This window comes from Plectrocnemia conspersa, unplaced genomic scaffold, assembly GCF_051122295.1.
Source record: "Plectrocnemia conspersa isolate PC_06_02 unplaced genomic scaffold, ASM5112229v1 ptg000011l, whole genome shotgun sequence".
NCBI classification, from domain to species: domain Eukaryota; kingdom Metazoa; phylum Arthropoda; class Insecta; order Trichoptera; family Polycentropodidae; genus Plectrocnemia; species Plectrocnemia conspersa.
The window spans coordinates 3,193,046-3,220,563 of record NW_028277175.1 but is presented as its reverse complement, the minus strand read 5'-3'; the positions used below and the strand labels follow the sequence as shown (position 1 = coordinate 3,220,563).

The window sequence follows — 27,518 nt, the reverse complement described above, 5'->3', positions numbered from 1 at the left end:
ATACATACTATTATACATGGATATGAGTAGAACATACGTGTTGTATTTTGATAAGCTTGTGTACAATTTTATGTGATAAATTTACATTTCACATAGTGCGGATTATATAATCCAATTAAAATGGTGCAGACACAGTTTGTTAATACTTTGTTCGTGTGAAATACATATTTGAGTGTTTCAATTTTCGGAGTGGGTGGAAAATGTTTTTTAGAGATTTTTTGGTTGGCAATAGTATCAGGTTCAATCGAGAACAATGAAGATGTAAAACAGTGACGTATTGAAAACTATATTACATATAAGATAATGAAAGGCTTAATTTGAATTATTGCTTCAAATTAAAGCAGATAAAAAAAATTACCGAAAAAAATAATATGACTTCTAAATGCACTTTGATGATTTGTTAAAGGTTCAATTTCTTTATTACCGGTATTTCATATAACTGGTAAAATACTTATCGGCTTATAAAATACAGTATTATCTGGTTCTTTTCCTGGTTTAAATTAAATTATAATTTGAGCAACCTTTTACTGGGTTAAAAAGTAGATTAATCTTATTTTTGGGTTGAATTTATCTGATGACTTTTACTGGAAATTATTTTATAACTTTCTGCTTATTAGGTTACATATGTCATGTTGGTATTATTATATTTTTTATTATCTATTTCACTTATTTTATTTAGAATTTTTTAATCTGTTTTTTTTGTTTATTGCGGTGCAGTTAAAATATTGTAAATTTCATTGTCACTATTCTGATCATTTTCACAAGTGTCTAAAAATTTATTTAAATGTATTATGTAAGTGATCGCCTGAAGCTTAAGCTTTTTTTCTATCATCTCTGATCCATTTTCGTTAAAAAATTCAATTGTTAAGGGTTTCTTATTCTTTTTATTATCTTTTAAAGTGAATATGTTTGGTAAATATTTATTTGATTTATTTAATTTAGCGATCCATATATTGGCATTTTTTTTCTTAGCCTTTTTTTCAAAGATTTTTCATATAATATTTATGGAGTACTTAAAATTTCTTTTAATATTTTTTATATATCCTGCATTTTATCAAAATATATCTTAAGTGAGCTAATATAATTATTATTATTATAAAAGCTATATAAATATGTGCTCTATATAATTTATATAGATTTTATAATAATAATAATTTTTAATGAAATATTTACATTCCAAGCAATACATTCTGAGATTACCCAAAAAATAACTGCGTTACCGTAAAAATAATAAAATTAACTACAACGAAAAACCTTATCAAAATATCTGAAAAAAACAATAATGATAATGGTAAAAAAATATTAAGAATCTTTAGTAGTGAATCGTAAAAAATATTTTTGTGTTATTGATTTTTTTACCAATTTTTTTAAAACAACATTGACGATGTCTAAAGATCATAAAGATCATCACATCTGATGGTACAATTAAAATTATTTTGTGGAAGTATCTGGACCAAAAAAATTTAAATTTTGTACTTTGTTGTTTACACACGCTGAAGCTGATAAACAAGTTTGTTGTTCACATAAAAAAGCACACTTAAAGCACGCGGCGGCCATTTTGTCAAGTTTATTTATTATGTAAGGTAGTAGTAACTTTCCTTCCAGGTCAAATGCGGGTGTCCTTTTGAAAATATATGTGTGTGCCTACTAAACACACACTTCAGCCCTTCACGTTGAGAGCGACAAATTTTCGCCCCTTTTTTAACGACAATCAAAAGAGACGATACCTCTAAATTGCGAACAAATTGGACGCCTCATAAATTCAACAATAGCGAAAACACGTAAAGTGTATTTTTATTTTTTTATAAATAAATAATTTTGGAAGCAAAAAATAAATATAAAATCGAATTATTAAACCATTCTTAATCATATCTGTTTTATATAATTTAAATTTGTTTGTATAAAAAATTGTATAAAAAACATATTTTTAATAGATCCTACCTAAAAAAATAAATACTAATATTTTTTTAATTTGTTTCTAAGCACTTGAGTCCCACTTTTAAAATGATAATAAATAAAATTGGTCATTAAAACGTTTCGCTCGACGGTCGTTAGTTAATTGCTCGTGTGTACAGCTCAGTAGATAAGAGCTAAATATCAGTTGATTAGTTACGGAAGCGGTGCGTGCAAGTATTTTTTTTAAATTGATTATCGAACGCTAATGACCGTGCACGTGGTAAAAAAACATCGTAGTTTATTGCGTAATATAATAATAATTATATTATATAATATATAGTTCAATTTTTATTTTTACGTTAAATTAAAAATGTTTTTTTTTTATAGAAGTTAGAAGACTTGTTAATTGCATGTATGAATTTAAAATGTTATATAGTTAAGAGTATAATATAATACTGCTAATTTTACGGTCATATTATAGAACTATACTATAATTCTCAAATTTTGTATTTTTGTTTGTTTTTCTCATTAAAAACTTGCGAGTGAAACTCTCCAGCATTATTGTTTTTTTCAAACAAAACATTTTACTGCAACTTTCTACGACAATTATTTTTCTAATGATTTAGATACTTATATAATTAGTTAGATTGTAACAATATGATTTATTATGTAGTGTCCTCAAACAATTTTTTTCTTCCTTCGGCACATAAAATGATCATGACATTTGGTTTAGAATATTTTAACACCCATTGTCTTTTCTATTGTATTTTTGACTAATTATACAGAAAAATATACTGTATTAAATTTAGAATTACAAAATAATATCAACACTATCGGTAAATTAATTATGATAATAAGTAATCATACTAATAAATAAATAAACTTTTCGCAATCTAAATCCAATCCTAATTCATGATCCAAAATCTCAATAATAAATTATGCAAATTATAAGATTTTTAATAATATTCACTGATTTTTTAATTTTCTTTCTGTAACCTAAAAACCAAGGGCTTAATCTATTACAAAAGGATAAGTTAATCAGACATAATGAACATCTACATTTAAGTATTAACCAACCGACTTTTGAGTTTGTAAATCAGTGACATCTATACAATTAATTAAAAATGTTTATTGAAATGTATTGTTAATAAATGTTAATTTGCTGCAAAGACTGGTTTTTAATAATAGCATATTTTAAAAAATAAAAATTCGAGTCTGCTGCTGGATCTGAACCTGTAGCCTTTAAGTGGACAGTCTTGACCTTACAGACTTTAAAAGTTTAATTAATAATGAATCTTAATATTATTTAATAATAAGTAGTTATTTTAGTCTGATTAGAGAGCACCTTCAAATTTACTTATTTTTTCATAATGCGATATTTTCTTTGAAACTAGATTTTGATCTAAGATTTTTTTGTCAAATAAATATAGTTGCCATGATAAACACAAAGCCTTAATCCACGTATTTGTTTGAATCAGTATTTTTGTATTTTAGCACATTGTATGCTGGATATGTTGATGGTTAAAAACGGGAGAAAAGAAATTGTTTTATGATGTTGGATTGATCTACTTTTGATTCGGCAACCCTACGAAAAACCCTTTTCAAAAGTCTTTTTATAATACTTTTAATGACAATAATTGTTAGGATGATATTTAAAAGCATATTTATTGTATTACATATTATTTTATAGAGATTCATTTTGGATTACCTGCGTCTTAGAAAAAAATTGTATTACTAGAAAATAGGTCTGATTGTGTGTATATTATTTTTATTTTTTGTAAGCGAGCTTTTTTTTTAATATCGGTCTAAGACCGCAATGGCGGTAAGCCTTTTAGAGCAGAGTTACTAAATATGTTTATTAAATTTAAGCATAGAGTCTAGATGTGAACCCAGATATTTACTTCTTAATATCTACATTACTGCCCTGTTCACTTTAGAGAAACAGTGGCAAAGTTTGTCTACGTTTCGTAAATATATTGGTATATACATATCATATATATTTATATAATCAAGAGATTTCTGTATTATGAAAGAGCTTGTTTTTTGTTAAAATATATAGAATAATACATTATTAGTATTATTGTACCTTAAAATAGAAATTCATACACCGCAAAACATTTTATACGAATAACAAATTGACCTCCCATCAAATTCAATCCACCAATCCCACGAATCAATCTCATATCACAAGAAAACTGTCTTAACCCACAATATAAACCACAAAACTGACCCTTTTATACGCCCGGGCGCTTCGCGGACCACGCACAATTCGACCCTTATTATTTGAGCCTATTAGCCCTCCGATTTGATCCCTTTGCGCTTATTATTTTCCCTTCTCCATCACCCATATCATCATCCCTCATTCTTACACATGGTAAAACGAGAAGCGAATCTGGGCAAATATCGCGTGTTAAAAATATTCTATACGCGACCTTCGCGTGGCATATTGTTGTTTTGATGTATTTTATGTTGTGTCTCGACTTACGCTTGCGTGACACCTGTTTCTCGATATACGTATAAATTCAAACACGCCTATCGCTTTTACGGTTTGCTTATTGAATATTTGAACAGCAATCAACGCATTGAACCTACTGGGAGAGGGACAGGGAGGTCGCAGTAAAAGTTTGATAAAGTTGGGTAAATAGAATGACTGACCCATATTGACATTACGTTAGTGTTCGTGTATGTATTTTTTATTTTATAGATAGATAATGTCAATATAAAATATTTGCATTGTGTGAATATACAGAGTGACATTTAATACATACATAGGATTGCTTGAAAAAGCTTAGAAGTAATTTTTATTTAAAGAACTTTTGGGTTTTGCTTACTTAATTATTATTTAAATGCCATACGGGTGTGACTTTGCAGTTAAATAGATACAGTTTATTTTCGACATATACATTTTATAAAATTCCACATGAAACAGAGAGAAATGTATATGCCGCTATCAGGTAGTAAAGGTAAAATGTTAGATTATGGAAGTCGAAAAGTCTTCATTGGCGTGTCGGGTTTTATTATTGTCGGTTGTGATTTTGAAAAAGTGGCTGGGATTGTCGTAATGTATTCTTATTACCAACGTTTCCATTGCAACGGCGCCAGCTCGATTGTATTGCTTTTCACATGAATTTTTGCCTTCTGAGAAGTGAGATTGCGCTTTGTTTTTGCGCTGTCTTATTGAGCAAATTCGGATTGAATATACTTTGATCAGCCTACTAATGTTAGTAAGGATGTCTATCATTTTTTTTAATATAGTGTAATATCGAAGTGCAGACAAACTATGGAGCAATATGTGAGATGCGATGTCTGTCTGTACTTATTCTTTCGCTTATTTTTCCCTGAGAGATGGGATGGCATAGTTTGTATTTTGGACATGATCTAATGAAAGCTCTAAAAATATAGTTAATTTTAGAACTTTTTCAGGTTTGGTTTGGGTTTGAACAACTAATAGACGTTTCAAAGCTGTCAAATTGAGTTTCATAGACATTTTGGACCAGCATATCAGTTAAATTATATTTTTGCTTGTAGTAATATATATCTACTAATAAAAATGTATTTGCATTTGAAACCAAAAAATACATATTTACTGTAACATTTATACATCAGATGTAAATAAATAATGATTAGTATGTAAATATATGTATTACTACATATAGAAAAGTTTAAATCATATAATTTATATTTTCACTGGTTAAAATATATTTATCTACTGGTGAAAATGTATTCCTTTATGATTTTACTGAAATGACATATTTTTAAAAAAATATTTTTGGCATAGATTCGAGACTGTTTTTTCTAAAATTTTTTTTCAGGAATAACCACATAAAACTGATTGTATTATTTATTTATTTTTCAGCATTAAATCTCGTTGTTAAATTATCGAAAGTAAAATATATAAAACATTAAATTTATTCGATCTGAATTATTGGATCAAATACTTAAATTTTCTCTCATGTCTAATATTTTTTAAACGTTAAAAAAGTAATAGAGTCAACAATATTTTGCAAAAAAGTTTTAACACAAGTGGAGCCGCGTCAAAAAACTACAATCTGTTCCTTTGAATAATAATGTATATTGTGAAAGTACTAACTAGAAAGTGCTTGCTTTTGAAGGCAATGTTCCGCTCCTTTATTTCTTGTATGTATAAAAAGTACTAAAGGAACTTATAGGTACATCTTAAACAACTTTAATTTAGTTCAGATTCATTATTTAACGTCGATTCTTAATTTTTTATAAATATGTTCCTGCTACGATTTTTTACAGAGTCGGGGGTCTCAAGGAGGACGAGTCCCGGGAATTTGTCCCCTCTCGGTAGGCCTTAATACGTGATATAAATATTGTTATAACTTGAAACTATTATGCATCAGACAAATCAACGTTAATAAATAAAATAAAAATATAAATATTTGTTGCCTATTTATAAAATTAAAATATCATTTTTTCATAGTAATATTATTAAAATTTAACAAAAAAATAAGAAAATAAATAGTTAGTTGTCAATGTTGTAGCAATTAATTTTTTTTATAATATTTCAGTTAAAATTATCACAATATTTTTTTTTCAAAATACAAATTATGTTTTATAACTAAAAAAACACTTATTTAAATCTGATTATTTTGAAATATTGTTATAACTCAAAAATATTATACAACAAACACAATCATGCGAAAAAATACCGCCAATGAACAAGTCCTTGGGGATACACCAGTCTTATATAACAAAAGTGACATTGTGACACATTCAAAGTGACATTGAATCTACATAATGTTAGAGAAGCGAACGCGATGGAATTTTAAAATATTCTCATACAATTTTTATAATAAAGCAAAAATTAGGACAAATATCATCGTACTATAACAGTATTAGGTAATGACATACAGATTAAAGATTAAAATAAATCAAAAAGTTGTCAAATATAATATTTTAAAAAGCTACACGAAACGTTTAAACTCATAAAACTTTGTCGATCAAAATTCAGAACACGGTTTCGCTAGTTTTTTATATACAAAGAGACACAAAGTTAATGTAATTATTTTTGTATATTAAATTGTTATTAAATTATTTTGGTATATTAAATATATATCATATAATGTTCGAGAAAAGGTATATGCTATTAATAATAATTAATTTATTAACTCAATTTGAAACCCTGACAGGTATCCAATCTACGAAGTTAAGGCCGATAATGGAAAATTATATACATTAGTTGCTTAAACGTACTTATAATACAAAGTAGATGTGATTAACATTACATTGTATGTTCGTTGTGTATTAAAGCACAAATCAACCCTAATAATGAAAGCAAAATTGCCATTTCTGTAGCATACAATATAATATGTATTATATTATATTATATTGTAGTTTGAATAATACCATAACACAACACACGAAGATATTAATATTGCTATTTGGATAGCCGTACTTGTGGTTTAATATATTGTTTTTATTAAACACTAAATATTGATTAAAAATATCGCGTTATAAAGCAACTATTACAGTTTATAAAAATGTATTTTTTTTATATTTTACGAGCTTGACCTTGTGGTTATTTAATCTGTCGTGAAATGGACCCATTGTTTTCCGTTTCATTTTACTCGCATTGTTTCGTTAGTCGTAAAGTGAAAATCTTTCAAAGGCGAAGGATATAAAAAAGCTCATAACAATAATGATAAAAAGGCGAATTTTCATCGTATTGGACTTTGTGGAAGTTCCAGTCGCGAAACAAAGCCTCGCAGATGGCAATTAAGATTCGTTAAAAGTTTATGAACGCAAGTGTAGATTATTATTTTATTTAAGTTTCTTTTCTAGTAACTTTTCACATAAATTATAAGGCCGAATATATTTTTTTTAATATATTGTCCTTAATTCGAGTAGGCATTTTGTTCCTTTATCTACTAATGTTTTTTTTATATATATGGACCTTTGAAAACATTTTGAAAATAATGAGCTGAATTATCGATAAAATATGTAAATTTATCAAGGAAGGGCGAAAAATAAAATGTTCAATTGCATTAGATAAGAGTACTAATTCAGTTGAGATTTGCTATAAAGAGTGAACTTGGTTTTATTTTTAGAATACATATGTATATAAACATATAAAATATCCTTATATAGTTTTTAAAGAGAATTTATATTAGATTATATTTTTAACACTATCTCAATTAAAAATGTGTTCATAACAACTGATATAGTTTTTATCAAAGCAATACTCTTTATAATCGATTTTGATATTTGTCTAACGGAATAAGTTATATTTTATAATTATGTATATTTTTTATTTTCAACTTTAATAATTTAATTTTACTTAATTAAGTAATATATTCAAAAACGAAAGCAATTACGCATATATGTAGATTAACAAATATATGGAATTTCGCTAATTTTTTACTGTTTTAAATGCAATATTGTAAAATGCTATAAATAATACTAAATCAATTGATTACAAATTATTATACATTTTAAATTATATACATAAATATGTTTAGGCGAAGATGTTTTAATCAAAAATACTTTAATAACTAAGAAGTGACTTTCAAGCAGAAATAGAGACTGCACGTTGCACGTTGCAGTTATGCACGTTGCTAAAATTTTCAATAAGGCATAGAAGAGGCTTATGTAAGCCTGTAAAATCTGTATATGTAATATTTAAACCAGTAATCGAATATTTTATCAAAAAGAAAGCAATAACGCATATATCTTTACCAAAGACGCAATTACCAAAAAAATATATGTTTAAAACAAGAGATGAAAGTTTTTAGAAGTTATGATAAACGAATTTAAATAATTTTTCTTATAAACATAATTTTTTTTCTTTAAAAAAGAAAAATAACATCTTTGTGCTTACTATATAAACAGCTTATTTGACTTGTTTTAACATACTTTTCTGGTAAAGAAAAAACTGGTATTATTTTTTTTAATTCACCCTTTGTTATTAAATAAAATTATTATACATAAATATGTATATAATGTTGAAATAACTAAAATACTACAAAAAATATTAAATTTATCATTAGTTTTAACGCGCCTACGATCGTTTATTAAAACCAACGTGTGAGATTAAAAATCTCACGATTTTACTAATTATCGTAAAACACAGTTATTAAGTAGTTTAACTAAAAAAAGAAAGCAATTACGCATAGAGCTTTGCCAGCGCCGTATTTACTAAAAAAATCCAGGTTATAAACAAGCGAAAAAAAATGTAATCATGAGAAACAAGCCAAAATAATTGCATAAGACGCATGCCTTGGCCGTAAAAGAAAAAACTAATTATAGATCACTATAAACACAGCTTTTTAAAACCATTTTTTTAAGTAAAGTATCACTTTTATATTATCCCACAATAATACGCTAAAAACAATGTTACGTTTCCTTGTATATCCTCGTATTCATATTCACGCCATGTTCAAAATTTAAGGCTCTCACAAAATTTTTGAAGTAGCGTTGTGGCACTCTAGAGTACCAAGAAACTTTGGTTTAAAACCACTAGAAATTCATAAAGATATCAAATAAACTTTACAATTTTTTTTTGTATGTTATTTCAATAGTAAAACTAGCAAAAAATTTTGATATGCGACTAAATAAATTTCTTAATTTTATTTAAAAACATGTAAAGGCTGTAAATATTTGTGACCCCTGCCTAAAAATATTTTCTAAGCTCTGAGAAATATAAATCTCTTTTATCAAAAATGTCATATTTCATATTTCTATACTCTATAATAAAACCTTTCATGAACGCATGACTCAGACACTAACTGAGCTTCCAGTCAAGCATTTTAAAAAAGCACATGGGCGCACCTACAAAAAAATCGACCTCACGTCGCATCTAACTCACAGCGTGGATATAAATTGAAAGCCTTAGGCCCGTTCGCAATTTTCACGGCAATTTTCTCGATCTAGAAAATCTTTGGACCGTTTGCGATTTTCGCGGTTTTCCCGAATTTTCCGGGTTACCATCCCCGCGGAGCAATTCTGAAAGTTAGGCCAGGACACGTTCTGCACCGCATTAGCAGATACTATCGCACCTATGGAATTTTTTATTTTCTGAACGAACGTGCCTGGCTTTGTATAATATTATACTACTCACTATACACTAGGCTCTCTGTGTTATGAGATATATTTTTTTTGTACTTTCATAAACGCTAATGTATGTGCATGTGTTTATTTGAATTTGTGCGTGTGGAGCTTTTCGTGAGATTTTTTACGACTTGGCCTATAATATATACGTATCAATGTATGTATAACGGCGTATAATAAAAACTTTACGGTGTTAAATTAAAAAAATATCCGTAGATCAAAGATTAGAATTTAAAATACCAAGAGCTTTTTTTTATTAACTATTAGGTGCTAGTAAAATAATTGCAGTTTATGACACAGTTAAAACACAGATTGAGCCGCTTTAGTTTTAGTTAATTTAAATTCATAGAAAAATTGCACAGATACTAAATCTTAATAACGAGATTAGCGGACAAGTTTATCGTCTACAATCAGAGAAAGATGTTGCTCTCACCGCCGCCACAACATTGTTGCCAGATTGACCAAATAAATCGGCCCTCCACAATAATATCTTTACTAAAAAATTCTTCATCTTCTAAATATTTACCATCGATTAATTAAACACATACAATAAAATGCTTATATATTTTTACCTTTCATCTATAATTCAATAGCAAAATTATCACATTTTAATATATCTAATAACTTTTATAAAGTACAGTTAGAAACTATTTATTACAAAATGCTATTTTTATAAGTACTGCACGACACTCTCTGGAAGTTGGCCAAATGACTGCACTATACTCTCTGGAAGTTGGCCAAGTTTGGCCAAGGACGGAGAATATAGTGGATTACTTCGGGCGAGTTCGGTTTTGCCCGCTCATAAATCTCTCGGAAGTTGTCTGAGGTTACCGAGAACAGGAGGTAAAACGGGAGGTTATTCAGTTGACTTGGCCAGCTTCGAGCGCTTCCAAACATTGTCGGCAATCGGACCAAAGTCAAAGGAACCGAAGTCGGAGCTGCTCTTTCGAGCGCTAGCGATTAGATACTTCCCCTTTCACTCTCTCACGTGTTAAGTGACGAGAGTGAGAGAGATAATGTTATGGTTTCTTGCAAACTGAGATAGAACGAGTAACTCGGATAAATTTCAGTATGCGCGTAGGCGTCCTATGGTTAGCACGCACGTCGAGTGCTGCATCGTGGTCACGTGGTCAAGTTATAATACCGCATGCTTATCGGAGACTTCAACACTCTTACTGACATCTTTGAATATAATATCCCTGATATGGTATTGGTGAGTGCCCACACAAACTTTTATAATTATCAGTATCGTAATTTTAATAATATGACAATTTAAAAATTGCGATTATTTGGCACATTTTTCGACCGCGCGCAAATATGCCAGCTGTACGTGACAACAGCCGCCGTCCGGACGGCATATGAAATTTATGGCAGTGTGGCCGCTACTCGGAGGCCAGCGACTTCGGCTGACTTCAGTTGAACTTTGGTTCGGACAACTTCCAGAGAGTTCATTGAAAGCTGAATAAAGTCAGAGCTTAATTTTTATTTTCATAATCAGAAAAATGACTTGAAATTCAATTGGTCGATCGTAGTAGAGAATATGAACCGGAATGCTAATAAGCATATACATATTGCAATATATGCTCATGTATTTAAGTATTTTTTATTAAAGTAGCTGTACACAAATATTATCATAATATTTCCATAAACATGAATCAACTCAACTTGGCTTGACTTGCCACTCCTCCAACCTAAATGAGCCGAAGAGTGACAGTTGATGTTGATTCATGATAGTCAAAGATTTAAAGTTGCTGTTGCTGCCATAATCTTAATAAAAATGTATAAGTTTAAATTTATATTAAAATATTAAGTCTTACACCATGAATACAAAAATATGCAGAAAATTGTATTTTTATTTTACTATTTTTTTTGTCTTCTATATCAATGTTAATTTTGAACATTCAAACCAATAAAATGATTTGAAAAATACATAATACATCTTAGGCAGACATATCACATGTTTATTTATAAAAAAATTGTGCTTTACTAAATCATAGTTTTTCATTATGTGATTTTTTACTTGCTTATTTGACCTGTAACTTTTCTGCGTTTTGCATAATCAACTTAATATTTTACTGATAGCATCACATATTGCAAGTTACATTTGTCACACAACACATAGCAATGAAGTCAATCGCATAGCATGCCTACATTAGCAGCATTGTCTTGGATTGTGAAGTGTATTTTTTGCCAATTGTAGTATTTTTAAAAGCTTGACATTGCCGAGTTTCATAATTAACTCAGAGCCCTCAGTCAAATTCCTTATTGTTACAATATATTATAGTTATAATAAAGTTTGTTGTAAAATATTCAGGAATAATGCTTGCAGTAAGAATTATTAAAAAAAATATTTTAGAATATCTGAAGGGATTTTTTATAATTTCATTGAAAATGTAATAATGTGCTTTAGTAACCATAAATTTTATTTTGAAATAAAAACAAATAAAACTTCTGTTTATTATGTATGTTAAACTTACATACTTTGTATTGCTTGTTTTAACTCATATAATACAAAATTTGTTTAATATTAATACACAATACTCAATAGAGGTTAGTTTTTTTTTAACATTTCTTAAAAGAATATTTTTTACGGGCTTTATATTAATTTAACAGTTATATTTTGGTTGATAAAATTCATTTTTTAGAGATAATAATAAATACAATAGACAATATGCATATATTGTAAAATAAGGAGGACATAAAAATAAATGCTTTTATTCCATATAATTTTAATGTTTTATAAAAAAACATTAAACCTCACATTAACTTATATTTCTATAATGGTTATGTATTTTTACTAACATTTCAGTTTAATAAAATAAAAATACATTTTTATCTGTATTTTTTACTAGTAAAAATATAATTTCATTACGAAACAAATTTAACATTTTATACACATATTTATGTATAATATATGTTACAGTGAATGTATCTGTTATAATATAATATTACTATTATTTCACCCAAAATAATATCAAAATACATTTTTACCGGAATATATATATTTCTACTAGTGAAATATTATTTAGGGACAGATGCTAGTGAACTTATATGCTGCTTTAAATAGGCGTGAATTATCTATATCTTTATGTCGATTAAAATAATAATAAAAGTATTTAATTTAAGTTATTAAAGTAAATACTATCAGAATAGTGCTTTTCTAATTTCTTAAACCAATACAATTATGACAATGTGTTTCCAAACATAAATTAAAAAACTAACTACATCACCACTCTAATGAATTTCGTTTTAAAAAATAGTTCTAGGGTAATGTATCACCTTTTAAAGCCAAAATGTTCAAACCCAAACCGAACCATAAATTTAGATGAGACTCTTAAGGGCCAATTACGATTTATGAGACGTCAATGAATAATATAATGTACTCTTTGTTATATAAACACGTTAACTAAAACCCGAAAAAATAATTCATATTTTATATAGTCTTATCAGGTATGAAAGATCGAAATTATAATTAATCAAATAGATATTATTAATTTATAGACTTTTATTTTCACTAATTACTTAAGAATTATTAATTATGTTTAGCTTTTTATTTGCAGTTTATATTATTGCATTGTTTTTAATAAAAATACATTTGCACATAACTGGTAAAATATAGATAAAATTATTTATTCGTATATAAAATTTTACTTCTCTACTATCCATAATATTTTAGTTAACGTGTTTTACTTCAAATACAAAGCATAAGTATTTTCACATACACGAGTCACATAAGTAAGATGAGACGCTGACAATAGAATAAAAGCTTTTCATCGATAAAGAAAAAAATACTTTGTTCTTTACGTGGAAAAAATGCTTCGCTATACTTAAAACATTAATAATTCATGGAGAAATATTTTAATATTGATAAATACAGAAAAAACAAGACATCGCTTAAAAATACATTAAATTGAGTTTTACTGCACAAATTGTCTATATTATATAAATGTTACTTGTACTTGAACACAATTTTAATGCGCTCTGACCAAACACATTCAGCTGAGTTATGTACTGTTTTTTTATTACCACTATTTCGGTTTTATAGTTGCAAAGCACAAATTAGAAAAGTCGAGTGTTTCAACTCGAATGTACTAAACATACATTGAAATGTATTTATATAATAAATATATAAACAGAATCAAACAAAAACCCTTTGAACATTTTTCTTTACGGAACGCAAACATGAAAATTTACAAAATAAATACAACGTAAAACATATGGAATATTATAAAATAAATAAGTCAAAGCGAAGAGGCGCTTATGGCAGATTTTAATTAAAATTACAAAGTATTTTACTCTTGGATTGGAATATTCTGTTAAATAGAAATGGAGTAGTAATAAATTATAACATGAGGTTAACAAATTGAATGTAAAGCTTGATTTATTGCATTAGATTTTCATGGATAATTACTTGACACAAATCCGCTTAAGAATTCTGAAGCATAATTGAATCTCGTTGCTTTCAATAATGCAACCCTTAATTTTGCTCGTCAAAAATCAGCTTTTTCATAATATAATACATATTCTAGCGCGTAAAGTAATAATGAAAATTCTTGAGATAACACACAAGCTTATAAATATTAAAGTGCAACAAATTTTATTTAAAATGCTTCCTAATATAATATAAAAAAATCAGTAAAAATAAAATTTATTTTAGTTGTTAACACATTTTATCATTAATATTTCCATAAAACTTTTACTTTACTCCCACTTATACACCCACTCAATAAAATATGAGCTTATCATTATTGAACTGACATTTTATATGTAGCAGACTGATAATATATTTAATATATTTGAGGCAGAACATACAAATATATTTAATATATTTGTGGCACAACTAAATGTCTAAATTATTATGCCATTTAGTAATGGTTAGTTTTTTATTTATATATTGTAATAGATAATACTGAAATTAATGTCGTATTTTTAATGAAGCAAAGAAGTCACTTATAAATGTTTATTTATATTTTATTGGTTCAAAATCAACTTTTATTTTAAAGACTCAATTTTTTAATTCCATCAACATAAAATTTTAAAGGCTTAACTAAAAAATATTCTAATAAATTTTTCACATTATCTGCATTTTTATTTATTTTTTCCATCTAGGAAGTGTTATATTAAGCAATATAAATAGATTTCGTAAGGAGTAAACAAATTAAAAAATAAATAAGTGATTGCCAATATATTAAAAACTCAATTCAGAAAACATATACTTAATGTATATACATAAATAAATTGAAACTTAGTGAAGCAAAATCCCAAAATTCATTAAGAATTATTTTTCACAATTTTCCAGAAAGTAGGAACTTTTTACGACGTGTATAAATCTGTATGTATATAAAGTAAAAATATAGGCAATGGGCTTTTTTTACAAAAGACTTTGTATTATATATATATACTATGTACCTTTTCATTACTTCGTTAAGGACTATTATTTTTATTTAAAAACTGTTTTCTAGCTCTAAAATAAATAATTTTACAATTTTTATTTTTCTATGTCAAATTAAAATAATTTAAATAAATCTAATGCCATATAACAATATATTAAGTAGGTAAAATATAATTGTTTTTTAATATAAATTATTTATTTCACGAATCATTGTTTTAATACTTTTGTACATAACCTATAAATGTACTAATTCTAGCTAAATTTCACGTTTTATGAATATGGATTTCATCGAGTAGTTAAGTATGTATTAATATTATAAGTTCACCAAACTAAAAGAACAGAGTTTTTTAAAAGTGAGTAAGCTAAAAATAATATAAACTATTCATGGAATTAAAAAATTTAATTTTATATGGATTTCATCAAGTAGTTGATGTAATATTTATTCATAAAACTAACAAATACATCACAATCCTCAAAAATTCATAAATACACAGTAACCTAAAAATATCATATTTATTTTAAATGATACTGAAAAAAATTTAATATTTTTAATAATGTATATTTGAAATAAAAAAAACAATACCACAAAAAGTTATAAGCTACATTTTTCAGTTAAGTTTTAGAAATGTCACAAACACAAATAATGTCCTTTTTTTATTTTTATATATATTTTTTCAAAGCTTATGTGTCATTTATAGATACTGTTACATTAAAAACTACAAGGGTGTAACTGTTACCATGTTTTAACTCATTGTACTATTGCCTATTATATCACAACAATAAATTACCATTTTTTTTGCTAATATAACTAAGTAGAATACGTTTATTATTTATTACCAAAAAAAAAACAGAACTAAAGTTCAAATCGAAGCTCTCGTAGCAAGTTTAACCACTTTTTAAAACTTCGCATATGGCAACATTTTTTATCAGATAAAGAAACCAACATACTTTCGATATCCCGGTCAACTCCTGCGGAGCAACCTCCCGTGGTTACTCCGAGATCACTTTTTGGTTCACACTAAATAAAATACAATAATAAATCACGACACGTTAGAACTCGCGGTTAGCGCGTTATCCGTAGCCACACGTAGCGCGCGCTACGAGGCCCGGTTGCAAACTGACGCACCGATAACACTTTTGAGAATGCCAATGTGGCCCAGCGCAGCGGCACCAAAACTGTGGGCTGCGCATCCAAAGGATCTATGAAGAATGTCCCATTATAAAATGGTGGGAAATTTCTTTTAGATATTGATATACAGAGCATTTTTAAGGGTACCGGAAAGAAATCAATTTTTAAAATTCTTCAATAATATATAAGATAAATTGGCTGTTTTATTTTTTTTGTAAGATCTACATTTATACCATTATTTGTCGACAATACTTTGCCATCACGGTTACAATTTTACCTTGGGAATTATTCCATGTATTTTATTATATATATTTATGCAAAATTGACTTATGTATTTTTTACTTATAAGAATATAATAGTATAAATTATCATGGGGATGGTTTATATTTAGATTATTATATATGAATGTATAATATTAATTACATTTTTATTGCAAATGGTTTTTGGCAACTTTTCCTCTATAAATAATAGACTAAGATACTAATTTTAAGAAACTGAAAATGTTGTAGATCAAATTAATATCTTAGGTTAGGTACTTAATAATGTAAAAATGCATTAGTCTCAAAAATTATGTTAATTTATAAACAAATATAAATGATTTTCATTAAATATATAAACTTGTATAAATGTTTTTTCCGTTAGAATTTGAAAAATGTACATATGTTATTATGCATTTTTTGTATTATTAAACGTTATTTTTTTAACAAAAATATACCACAATTGTCAACGTGTATTTTTTTAAATTTAATGTATAGTTTTCTGTATCCTTACAAGTTAACTGATTAATTAAATAATCATGGTTAAAAGCTATAATATAATATAACTATTAATATAAAAAACGTACGTTTTCTGTAGCATTAAAAGTAAATCGATTAATCAAATAAAATAACATAGAACATCCTTTAAAATATCACATTATTATTTTATGAAATATTGTATTTTAGTTTAAAATAATTTTAATAAAAATATGTATTAACTTTATTTTCTCCTTATATAAACTGTGTGATTTATTTATGTTAAATTTAAATTCAAGAAAGATGATATTAAAAAAAAATTAAGTACTTTGTATCAGATTTTTATTTACTACAGAAAACAATAAACAATAACAAAATAAACATTACCTAATACTGAGACACGAGTTTTTAGCATCTATAACTATGCAACTATTGCACAGCTTAATTTTAATATATTTAATTATAATATACAATAATTTTTAAACATTGGTTAAAAATGGTAAAAAAAAGAATACGAACGCCACATCTGTGACTATCCTAGAATTTGTCGCCATTAATTCTAAATAAGAATTCGCTATGGTGTGACATTTATATAAACCGATCTAGGAAAATACATAAGGAAATGGGAAAAGATTTTTTTTAACAAAGTCAAGTATCACTAAGAATTTTATAATTATTTAATTTTATATGAAAAAAATATAATAACGATATATGTTAGAAGAATATAGAGTTTCATAAAACATGTTAACATGCGTCCCACTGTAGCATGTGGTATTATAGCTTGACCATGTGACCACGATGCAGCGCTCGTCATGCGTGTTAACCATAGGACGCCTACGCGCATACTGAAATTGAAGATAGTTACTCGTTCTATTTCAGTTTGCGAACCATCATATCATTATCTCTTTCACTCTCGTCACTTTAGACGCGAGAGAGCAAAAGAGGAAGTATCTCACCGCTCGCGTTCGAAAGAGTAGCTCCGACTTCGGTCTCTTTGAGTCGGAAAAAATGCCGACGATGTTCGGAAGCGCTCGAAGCTGGCCAAGTCAACTGAATTACCCCCACTTTACCTCCCGTTCTCGGTAACCTCAGTAACAATTTCCGAGAGATTTTAGAGCAAGCCGAACCGAACTCGACCGAAGTAACCCACTATATTCTCTGTTCTTGGCCAATCTGGGCCAACTTCCAGAGAGTGTAGTGCAAGCATTAGATTTACTTTTAATATAATATAACGTAGCGATATTTTTCAATTTAATATATAGTTTTCTGTAACAATAAAAGTAAACTGATAAAAGAGAGATATGTGATCTTTAACATTGGACACATTAAAATAACACAATATTATCTTTTAAAATAGTTTCATTTAATGAAATTCATTTCAGTTTTAAATATTTTTAATAAAAATATAAAATATCTTTAAATCTATGTAAATAAAATAAAAAGTATTAATTAATTTTATGCGCATTTAAAATATACATCATAAAAAGATGACAACCGCGGGCAAACCAGAATAAACATACAAAAATAATATGTTAAAATTTGCTTTGTTCTACATAATTCATAATTATAAAGTTTGTCCCTTTAACTCTGTATTTTTACAAGATTTCTTATAATTTAATAACCTGACTTGCTTATTTTAATCATGGAAATTTTAATACTTGAATTAGCTCATTAAGAGTTACCTCAAAAATCAAACATGTTCTTTATCATTGTCTTATTTAAAATACATATACTGTTCTTGCTTTATTTCTTTCGTGCATCATTCGTTTATAAATCATATTGAATTCTTATTGAATTAAAATTCGAAAAAAAGTTGAATTTTGAGTGAAACTGGTATTCACTTTGAATATGTTTTTATAATAATATTACAATCAATTTGAAAGCAAATGCTGACTAAAACTTATTGTTATATATAATTATACATAACATAATACAAATGTATTGAAATATTTATTTATTTACCCACGGCATCAAAGAAAAAAGCAGGTACTAGTATCGAATAGAGAAGCTAAAAAAGGAACAAAGTAACAAACAATATTTTTACGTAGCTGAATGAAACAAAATAGTCCCAATAAAAAACATGTGTAGAACCTGTATCTTGTATAGAAATAATAAATCGATACTATCGATACTAGTGCAGTCTCTGATGTTATTGCATATGGAGAAAACCAACTCAAAAATGCTACTAGACCCAGTTACAAAATTCATGTAGATCACCCTAAAAAAATATATTTTGAAAAACTTTAAAGATATAGCGAGATATGCAGTGAAAATATAAACTGGAAAAATTTTCGATTGAATATAAAATATATAACTGTTTATTTAAATAATCCAACCCACATGGAATATTATCTCTAAAAAAGTAAAATCCTATTTAGTAAGTCACGGCCCGGAGCGTGCAATTTTGGAATCATATTCAATTACTAATAATCGGTGTTTCAATAGGTACAAATAAAACGGTTATTTTATTTTAAAGATATAGATGCTAAATATTGCTTTTCGTGCCTTTTATTACCATCCTCTAAAAAAATAGAGACATATTTTGACCAGTACTGAAATGCACTTAAGACAATTTGGCATTACCAGTGACAATAGTAATTAAAATATTTTAATAATAAAATTTGTGATTGAATTTGATATTAGCTTGAAAAATCTGTGAGATGTCCATATTAAACACCATAACAACGATTTATCACCATATATTAAAAATGATTTTTAAAATGAATTAGCTTAAAAAGTACGCAACGAAATTATTAAAAAAAGTCAGTCAGTCAAAAAGTATAATTTTCGATAGTACTCGATATTTCACATGAAGATCAACAAAAAAATACAATATGCTAAATATTCCAATTGGAAATATACGATGGAAGAAAATTCATAGATTTTATAAACATGACATAGGAAACTGGAGAAGGAATTTCAATTGAATTGAGAAAAAACCTATCGAAGATCGGCTATCGGCCAGGGCTATGACAACGGAATAATAATATATATAATATATGGCAAATATAAAAGTGTATAAGCTTTAATAAAAAATGATAACTCGCTCGCATGTTGTTTCCACAGTAAAAATCTTATTGGTGATAATAACTGTTTTCAAAATGTCCTTAAAAATAGTAAAAAAAAACAATAGTTAGGAGTGCATTGATGGGATTCTAAAAAAAAATATTTTAATTAGAAGAAAAATCTATAACACACTAAATAAAAGTTTAAATTTATTAAATTCTCTTCTATGAATTTTTTTTTAAATTAAATTTTTATTTTAAAATTTAGGGAAAAATACATTTTACTACACAAGTTAAAATTAACCTAATTATTTTTTTATAAAATCTTGTTCGTTTCAAATAATTAACAGAAACTTAACATTTACGAGTAAAACTTCACAAGACATCTAAAATCTTTAAAAAAAAAAACACTGTAAATTAAAAGCGCATCGAAACATTAAATAAAAATAGTATGTTTTAATTATAAAAAAAATAGTTACTACTATACAAGTTAAATTAACTGAACCATCTTATTTTCAAAATTGTGTCAATTTTTTATTTATGATATCGAATGCAAGGAAGACGTTATCATTATGATATTTTTTCTAAAACTTTCTATAAAATAAGCAAATTAACTTAGAGTGCTTTTTAGTTATTTATAAGAAATGCAATAATTTTTTTATTATAAGAAAAAAATACTACTTTACTAAAAAAATCAAGAACTTTTGTCTTCAATGAAATTTTGACATTTTTTCTTTTTTAAGATATCAAATGCAAGAAAGGGAAAAAATATACCATTTACAAGTAGATCATTACTAGAATCAATTTTAAAATTATCTTAGATTTTTTCTGTAAAATAAACAGTTAACATAAAAAAGTTTTCAAAATTAACTATAAATTATATTTACTTTTATAAACCTTTTAATTTTATTATTTATGGTTGACAGTGAAAAATAATTATTTAATAATAAACTATTTAAATATAAATTTAAATAGATGCACTTTATAGCAGCAAATATCTTAAACACTGCATGTTAAAAAATGCCACTTGCAGATAAAAAAAATGGGATGAAAAATACTCCCCAATGAAACCTATCTGCAATGACAGATAAAAGTTTTCTTGGACCAATATACAATTTAGGTAGCAAAATAAACTGTTTAATGTCAATGAAATGTAAATGGAATTTCATCACAAATAAAATTTACTCTATTTATTTATTTATTTGTTGAAAATTCAAACACCTGCTCAATTTTTAATAATGTATAGGTCATAAAATTTGAACCAAATACAATTTTTCACACAACAATGCAAGAGATCTCGTGACCAAATATTTGCGTTAGTTGCGAAATAACTACTTTTTGTTTAAAAAGAATGTGCCCAAGAGAATACATTCTGCTATGCACATAATAATATTGTTCTTTAACTTTTTATTTAAGATCTCCTGAGTTTTTATTTTAATGCGTGAACATATTTTGAAGGGACGTGGGTGTCCAAGATGCGATGCAAGTGGCTTGCAAACATCTTTATTTGCGATTCGCTAGAGCTGCCTTGAACCAGCATTATAAAATATGTAATACTTGGTCACAGAGAAAGAGACTCGGTGAGAGACGCAAGAGAAAGACTTTTTTAATAAATTTTCAAAAGTCTATTTAAAAAAAGCTTATTTAATTGCTACTATTATTTTAACAGCTAGTTTATAATATATCAGGATTCAAAGAGCATTTATTTGTAATTATATTGTTTTAATTTATTTGAACAGCCTTTTTAATAACACTGCGTGACGCGTGAATATTAATGGACTGTAAAGTGTTTTATTTATAGTTTTAATATGTTTGAAACACACTACTCTTTTGAATGACAAATTGAACATAAATATTTAAAAAATAAAGTAATAATAATAATAAACTTATTAAATAATAATCTGAAAATTAGCTAAAGTTTATATATTAATACAATTACTATTTATTCAATAATAGAGAAAGCTAGCAAGACATTGATTTATTTTATACATATACAACATAATCAAACGTTGTCTACGCTTTGATTAAGCTGAAACGTAAAACGTCTTTAAATATATACATATATAAAATATACACACACACTCTTGAGAAATAGTAGATACGTATTATCGCTTGTGTGCATTTTGCTACGCGAATGTATGTACATATTTACAATTTTATCGATCGTACTAAACGACATATAAGTTCTGTGTATGTGTATTTGCGTTTTAGTATACATATTTTTCACTTGGTTGATGGTATTCTGAGAATTGTGCATTTACATATATGTAAAAACTAGTCGAGTGGAAAATGAATCTTCAATTCTCCAGGATCATTTAATATATTCATGAATCTATATAGTAGATAGTAATAAATCTAAATTGCTTAGATAAATATGGATATTGATTTAAGACACAAATTTTAATAATATTATTATAATATTTGATATTCATATAATTTATGGCAAGAACGCGCCTTTGTGATTACTGTGCAGTACGATACGTTTATGTATTTCACAATTATAATTTTGTTTTAGTGTTAAGTGTATAAAAATAATTGCAGATTACAGACGAAAGAACCATGTAAATGGTAAAATAATAAGTGATTTTTTTGTACGATGTCATATAAAGGAATAGTGTATTTTATATTTGTTTATGTATATTAATATAATTTTAATAAATTCACCGTATTTTTCGCCCTTGGTTTAAAATATTCATAAGCACTAAAGGGAGTTGAGCCTTGTAGGTTTTACGGTTTCAAGCCCTCAAGGAATGTGGCGAGATATTTATGATTGCCGGTTTGTTCAAAAATAACGGATATTTTCGCAGTTATCTGTGTATTTTGTATGTGTGCTAAGCTTTCAGTTAAGTATTATGCGTATTCGAGGCACGTATATATGGAAAAGTTAAATTTTCTTCAACAGCCCAATAAGGCTGGTTATTTTGGCAGAGCGTCAATTTTTACAACTGACGAAGATGGGATATTTCCGATATACGTAACATTATTCGTAATAAGTGGAATCGTACCTTTGACATTAATCTGTAATCAAGTCACGTTTGCTTGAGAATATTTTATATATAATATGAGTATATGTACAGTCATGTTTTATTTTTTTGCGAATTTGGAAATGATGCGTTATCGATATTGAGTGGCGTATTAAAGCTTATCTAAGCTACTTTCGCAAGTACAACATCAAAGTATTCATTTTTATAAAATAAAATACATGTGTGTGTGTGTGTGTGTGTGTGTGTGTGTGTGTGGGTGTGTGTGGGTGTGGATGTGTGTGTGTGTGTGGCGGCTGGTCAAGAGCGTGCGTCAAATGAGCGCCGTCATATGAGCGCTGCATTATAAGCGCTGCGTTATAAGAGCGCTTACCAAAGTAGCGCTATAATGCGACTTCGAGTAAGCGACCACACTGTCGCAAATTTCATATGCCGTCCGGATGGCGGGCGTGAATGTCGTTCGGACGGCGGCTTCTGTCACGTATTTGCACGCGATCGAAAAATGTGCCAAATAATCGCAATTTTTAAATTGTCATATTATTAAAATTACGCTACTGATAATTATAAAAGCTTGTGTGGGCACTCACCAATACAATATCAATGAAAACTTTTCGGTCGAAAATATTCAATTTACGCAAAATCATTGTCGGCTTTTGCAAAATGCCATTAGGCATAAAAATTATACTTCAGGATACGAAAACCACATCTGTGACTATCCTAGAATTTGTCGCCACCGATTCTAAATAGGAATTCGTTATGGTGTGACATGTATATAAACCGATCTAGAAAAATACATTAGGATATTCGAAACGATTTTTTTTAACAAAATCAAGTACCACTAATTATTTAATTTTATATGAAAAAATATATAATAACGATATCTGTTAGAAAAATATATTATCAAAAATATATTTAATCCCTTTTAGTGCCCTAAAATATTCAAAGATGTCAGTAAGAGTCTGTTGAAGTTCCCGATAAGCATGTGGTATTGTAACGACCACGTAATTGAACCGAGTTACTCGTTCTATCTCAGTTTGCGAAACACCATATCATTATCTCTCTTACTCTCGTCACTTAACACGCGAGAGAGCGAAAGGGGAAGTATCTCATCGCTCGCGCTCGAAAAAGCAGCTCCGACTTCGGTCCCTTTGACTCCGGTCCTTTTGCCGACAATGTTTAATTACTGAATTACCCCCACTTTACCTCCCGTTCTCGGTAACCTCGGACAACTTCCGAGAGACTTTAGAGCGGGCAGAACCGAGCTCGACCGAAGTAACCCACTATATTTTCCGTCCTTGGCCAACCTCGGCCAACTTCCAGAAAGTGTAGTGCAACCATAACAAAATAGCGTACGTCAAATGCGCAGACAATCATATGAGCGCTTGACAAAAGAGAGCATGTCATAAGAGCGCAAAAATACTTGGAAAAAATCAAACAATTATTATTTTAGGCATTAGGTATACAAAATATAAGTAAATTGTGAGAAATTTTCAAAAAATAAATATTTACGAGATATAGGCAGTAAAATTAGTATTTTGTGTGCCAGAGCGTAATGACGATTAAAATGATTAGACAATGAAAATATTATTATTTATTAATTATTACGTACATACGAAAGTATGGCTCCCCATCCCCATACATATCGGTCTTTGTTTAGAGGGGATTTGCGTATAAATTTTAACTAGAAATAAATGAACTACGATCGAACTACTAAACTAGCGAAAATAAAATCTTCGCGAGTACAGCTTACGCGTATGACGGTGTATATAACGCAGCACAAAACCGGACTAGATACACTTGACTTTGATACGCCTCGACGCTCAAAAAAAATCTGTATATAAATATCTTTCAAAAATCGAAATCGAATCTTAAAGCAATAATGCGATAAGATTACTATAAATAATACTGTAAGATTTACAATATTTGACATAATATCCTTTTTATCCATAACTAGCTTTGAATATCACCCCAGTATTTCTAGGCATTATAATTTGGATGATAAAAATAGACATAAAATCTTGTGATTTTAAGAAAAATATTAAAAATAATCACTAAAATCGAATAATAAAATGTTTTGCAATCAAATAATTACACTTACATAACAACTGAACAAGAACTACAACATATTGAACCATTGCTCAATGAAAAGATCAAATCTCTTAAAAAGATTTATCAAACTCCAATTCACAATTCTACATTAATTCCAGTGAAAGACAAAAAATGTTATTTCTTATTACAAAACCCGATACCTTGAAAATATAAAAATAGTGTTATTCCCTAATGATATTTGAAAATAAAACCATATTTGGACATATCAAAATATTCAGAAATTTAATAAAACAGTAATTAAATTGTTCATAAAAAATGATTACATTAAAAGATTATTCTAAAACTTGAAACCTGTACAAGATTTAAAATTGGTAGAAATAGTCTTAGCATAAACGTTGATGTTGAACGTTCGTTCAGATCGTTGAATCACATTAAATACATATGAGAAATTTGATTTCCTATGATGTACTAAATGCCCTTGCTGCACTTTCAATCCAGAAAGTGTATAAAATAAATCAAATTAAAAATTAAAATGAAAATTATATTAAAAAAATTGTAAAATCTACAATTTTAATAGGGGACCATATATAAACTTGTTTTAGAAACAATATTTTTATTAGCTTACAAATAATAATAATAATCTATTATATTATGCTAATCTCTCTTAGTAAATTGATTACTGTTTTAATAAATCGATATTTTATTCTATAGTTTCGGGTCTCTGAGTATCTGGACAGTAAATGGATCTCTTGGTGCAGAGGTATTATATTAGGTTAACAATATTTAGTTGGCGCACCATACCAATTTATTGTCATAGTATTTAAGATTATAATAAGATTTGTATTCATTATTTGCATCAAATATTAGCATAATCCATCTTCTTTTAAGTGGTTAGATACCATTCTTACTACTACTACTGTCACAGTAATAATAACACGGTTAACATCAAATTTATCGTCACTTCCTTAAACATCCATTATTATATCGTCATTCGTAATTATATGGATAATTTGTAAAAATAAATCAATATATGTATTTATAAATAATTAAAACACAGATTACTAATTGTTAGTAATTTACTAGCTCGAAAAGACTAATATTATTATTTGAGTTGCCGTTAAAAATATCGATAGTTGTCAATCACTGATGTGAATAGTGCGAGCGAGATAGCGAGCTCTGCTTGCATCTCGCTCTTTTTTTCTAATCGTTTTTATTTGATAACAGACACACAATATTAAGTAAGTATTATGCACAATTAGAGCATATAATCCCGTTTCATCCCATATCATAAAAATATAGATACCATTTGAAGGAAAAAATCAGCTTACGACTAATAATTGTCAATCAATTGTATCGCGTCATGCATCACGGTCTTAAGACCGCTTGGTCCGGCCATGTTTAGATGAAAAATTTTACAATAAACTTACACTCGTAAATTGAAGATTATTGCGCTATTTGCATACGTTAAAAATTGAATATTACTAAAATGTGTTTACCACGAGTATTTTTACCATTAATAAATTGAAATTGGCAAAATTAGCTCCAACACAAAGCCAATAAATGCATTTCAAGTTTTGTCGACGTAAGAGTGCAACGCTTGGATACACTCGAATGTCGACACATTGTCGAGTTACGAGCACAAAGGGTTAACTAGTATATATTCGAAAGACACAGAAAATTCCAAAGACATTACCTTGTTCTTCGGCCTGACGGGTAGTGTCGCCATCGCCGGGCCGGTGCAATGACCTCATTTGAATTATACACTGCTTAATTCTAACACATACACTAAATCACTTTATAATGCACTGCTAATTAAAAACATCGAAAGGTAATAAGAACGAAAACACTTAATCGAGAAGAATGTAACGAAACAATTTCGCACCCGTTATAGACAAATGTCGCGTAGCTACTGAATTTTTTTTAAATATTTCGAGTTCAAGGTTATGCTTCATGTTATGTTCATATAAACCATAACGATTAAAATGTCGTGCATCTCCGATTACAAAAAAAATATTTTGTATCAAAAGTTGATAATTTGTCTATTTTTAAAATATTTATCTCTAATTAGAATTATTTTAATGCAAGTCGTTTATTTTTAGAATATCCATCTCTCATTCGATTTATTTTAATGCGAGAGTGACACGAAGGTCACCTTTGTTGTTGACTTGTTGACCTTCTAAAAGTATAATGTCGATCATTTCAACTTTATTTATATGAAAAATATTATTTATAAAAAATATATACTCCTTCTTACAAAAG

The 27,518-nt window shown here is 27.7% G+C and overlaps 1 protein-coding gene across 6 annotated transcripts in view; it reads right to left on the bottom strand.

Moving 5' to 3' along the window:
• Syt7 (Synaptotagmin 7) overlaps positions 1-27,170 on the bottom strand; it is a 589,787-nt gene extending 562,617 nt beyond the window's left edge. For 3 of the 6 annotated variants that reach the window (XM_088198052.1, XM_088198055.1, XM_088198054.1), the window contains exon 1: positions 26,953-27,142. The gene's annotated coding sequence lies outside the window, so the exon portion shown is untranslated. Of the gene's footprint in view, positions 1-16,309; positions 16,507-26,952 lie in introns of those variants that run through there. The other 3 variants (XM_088198058.1, XM_088198053.1, XM_088198059.1) reach the window with 3 other exon arrangements.
• Between the last annotated feature and the right edge of the window lie 348 nt (positions 27,171-27,518).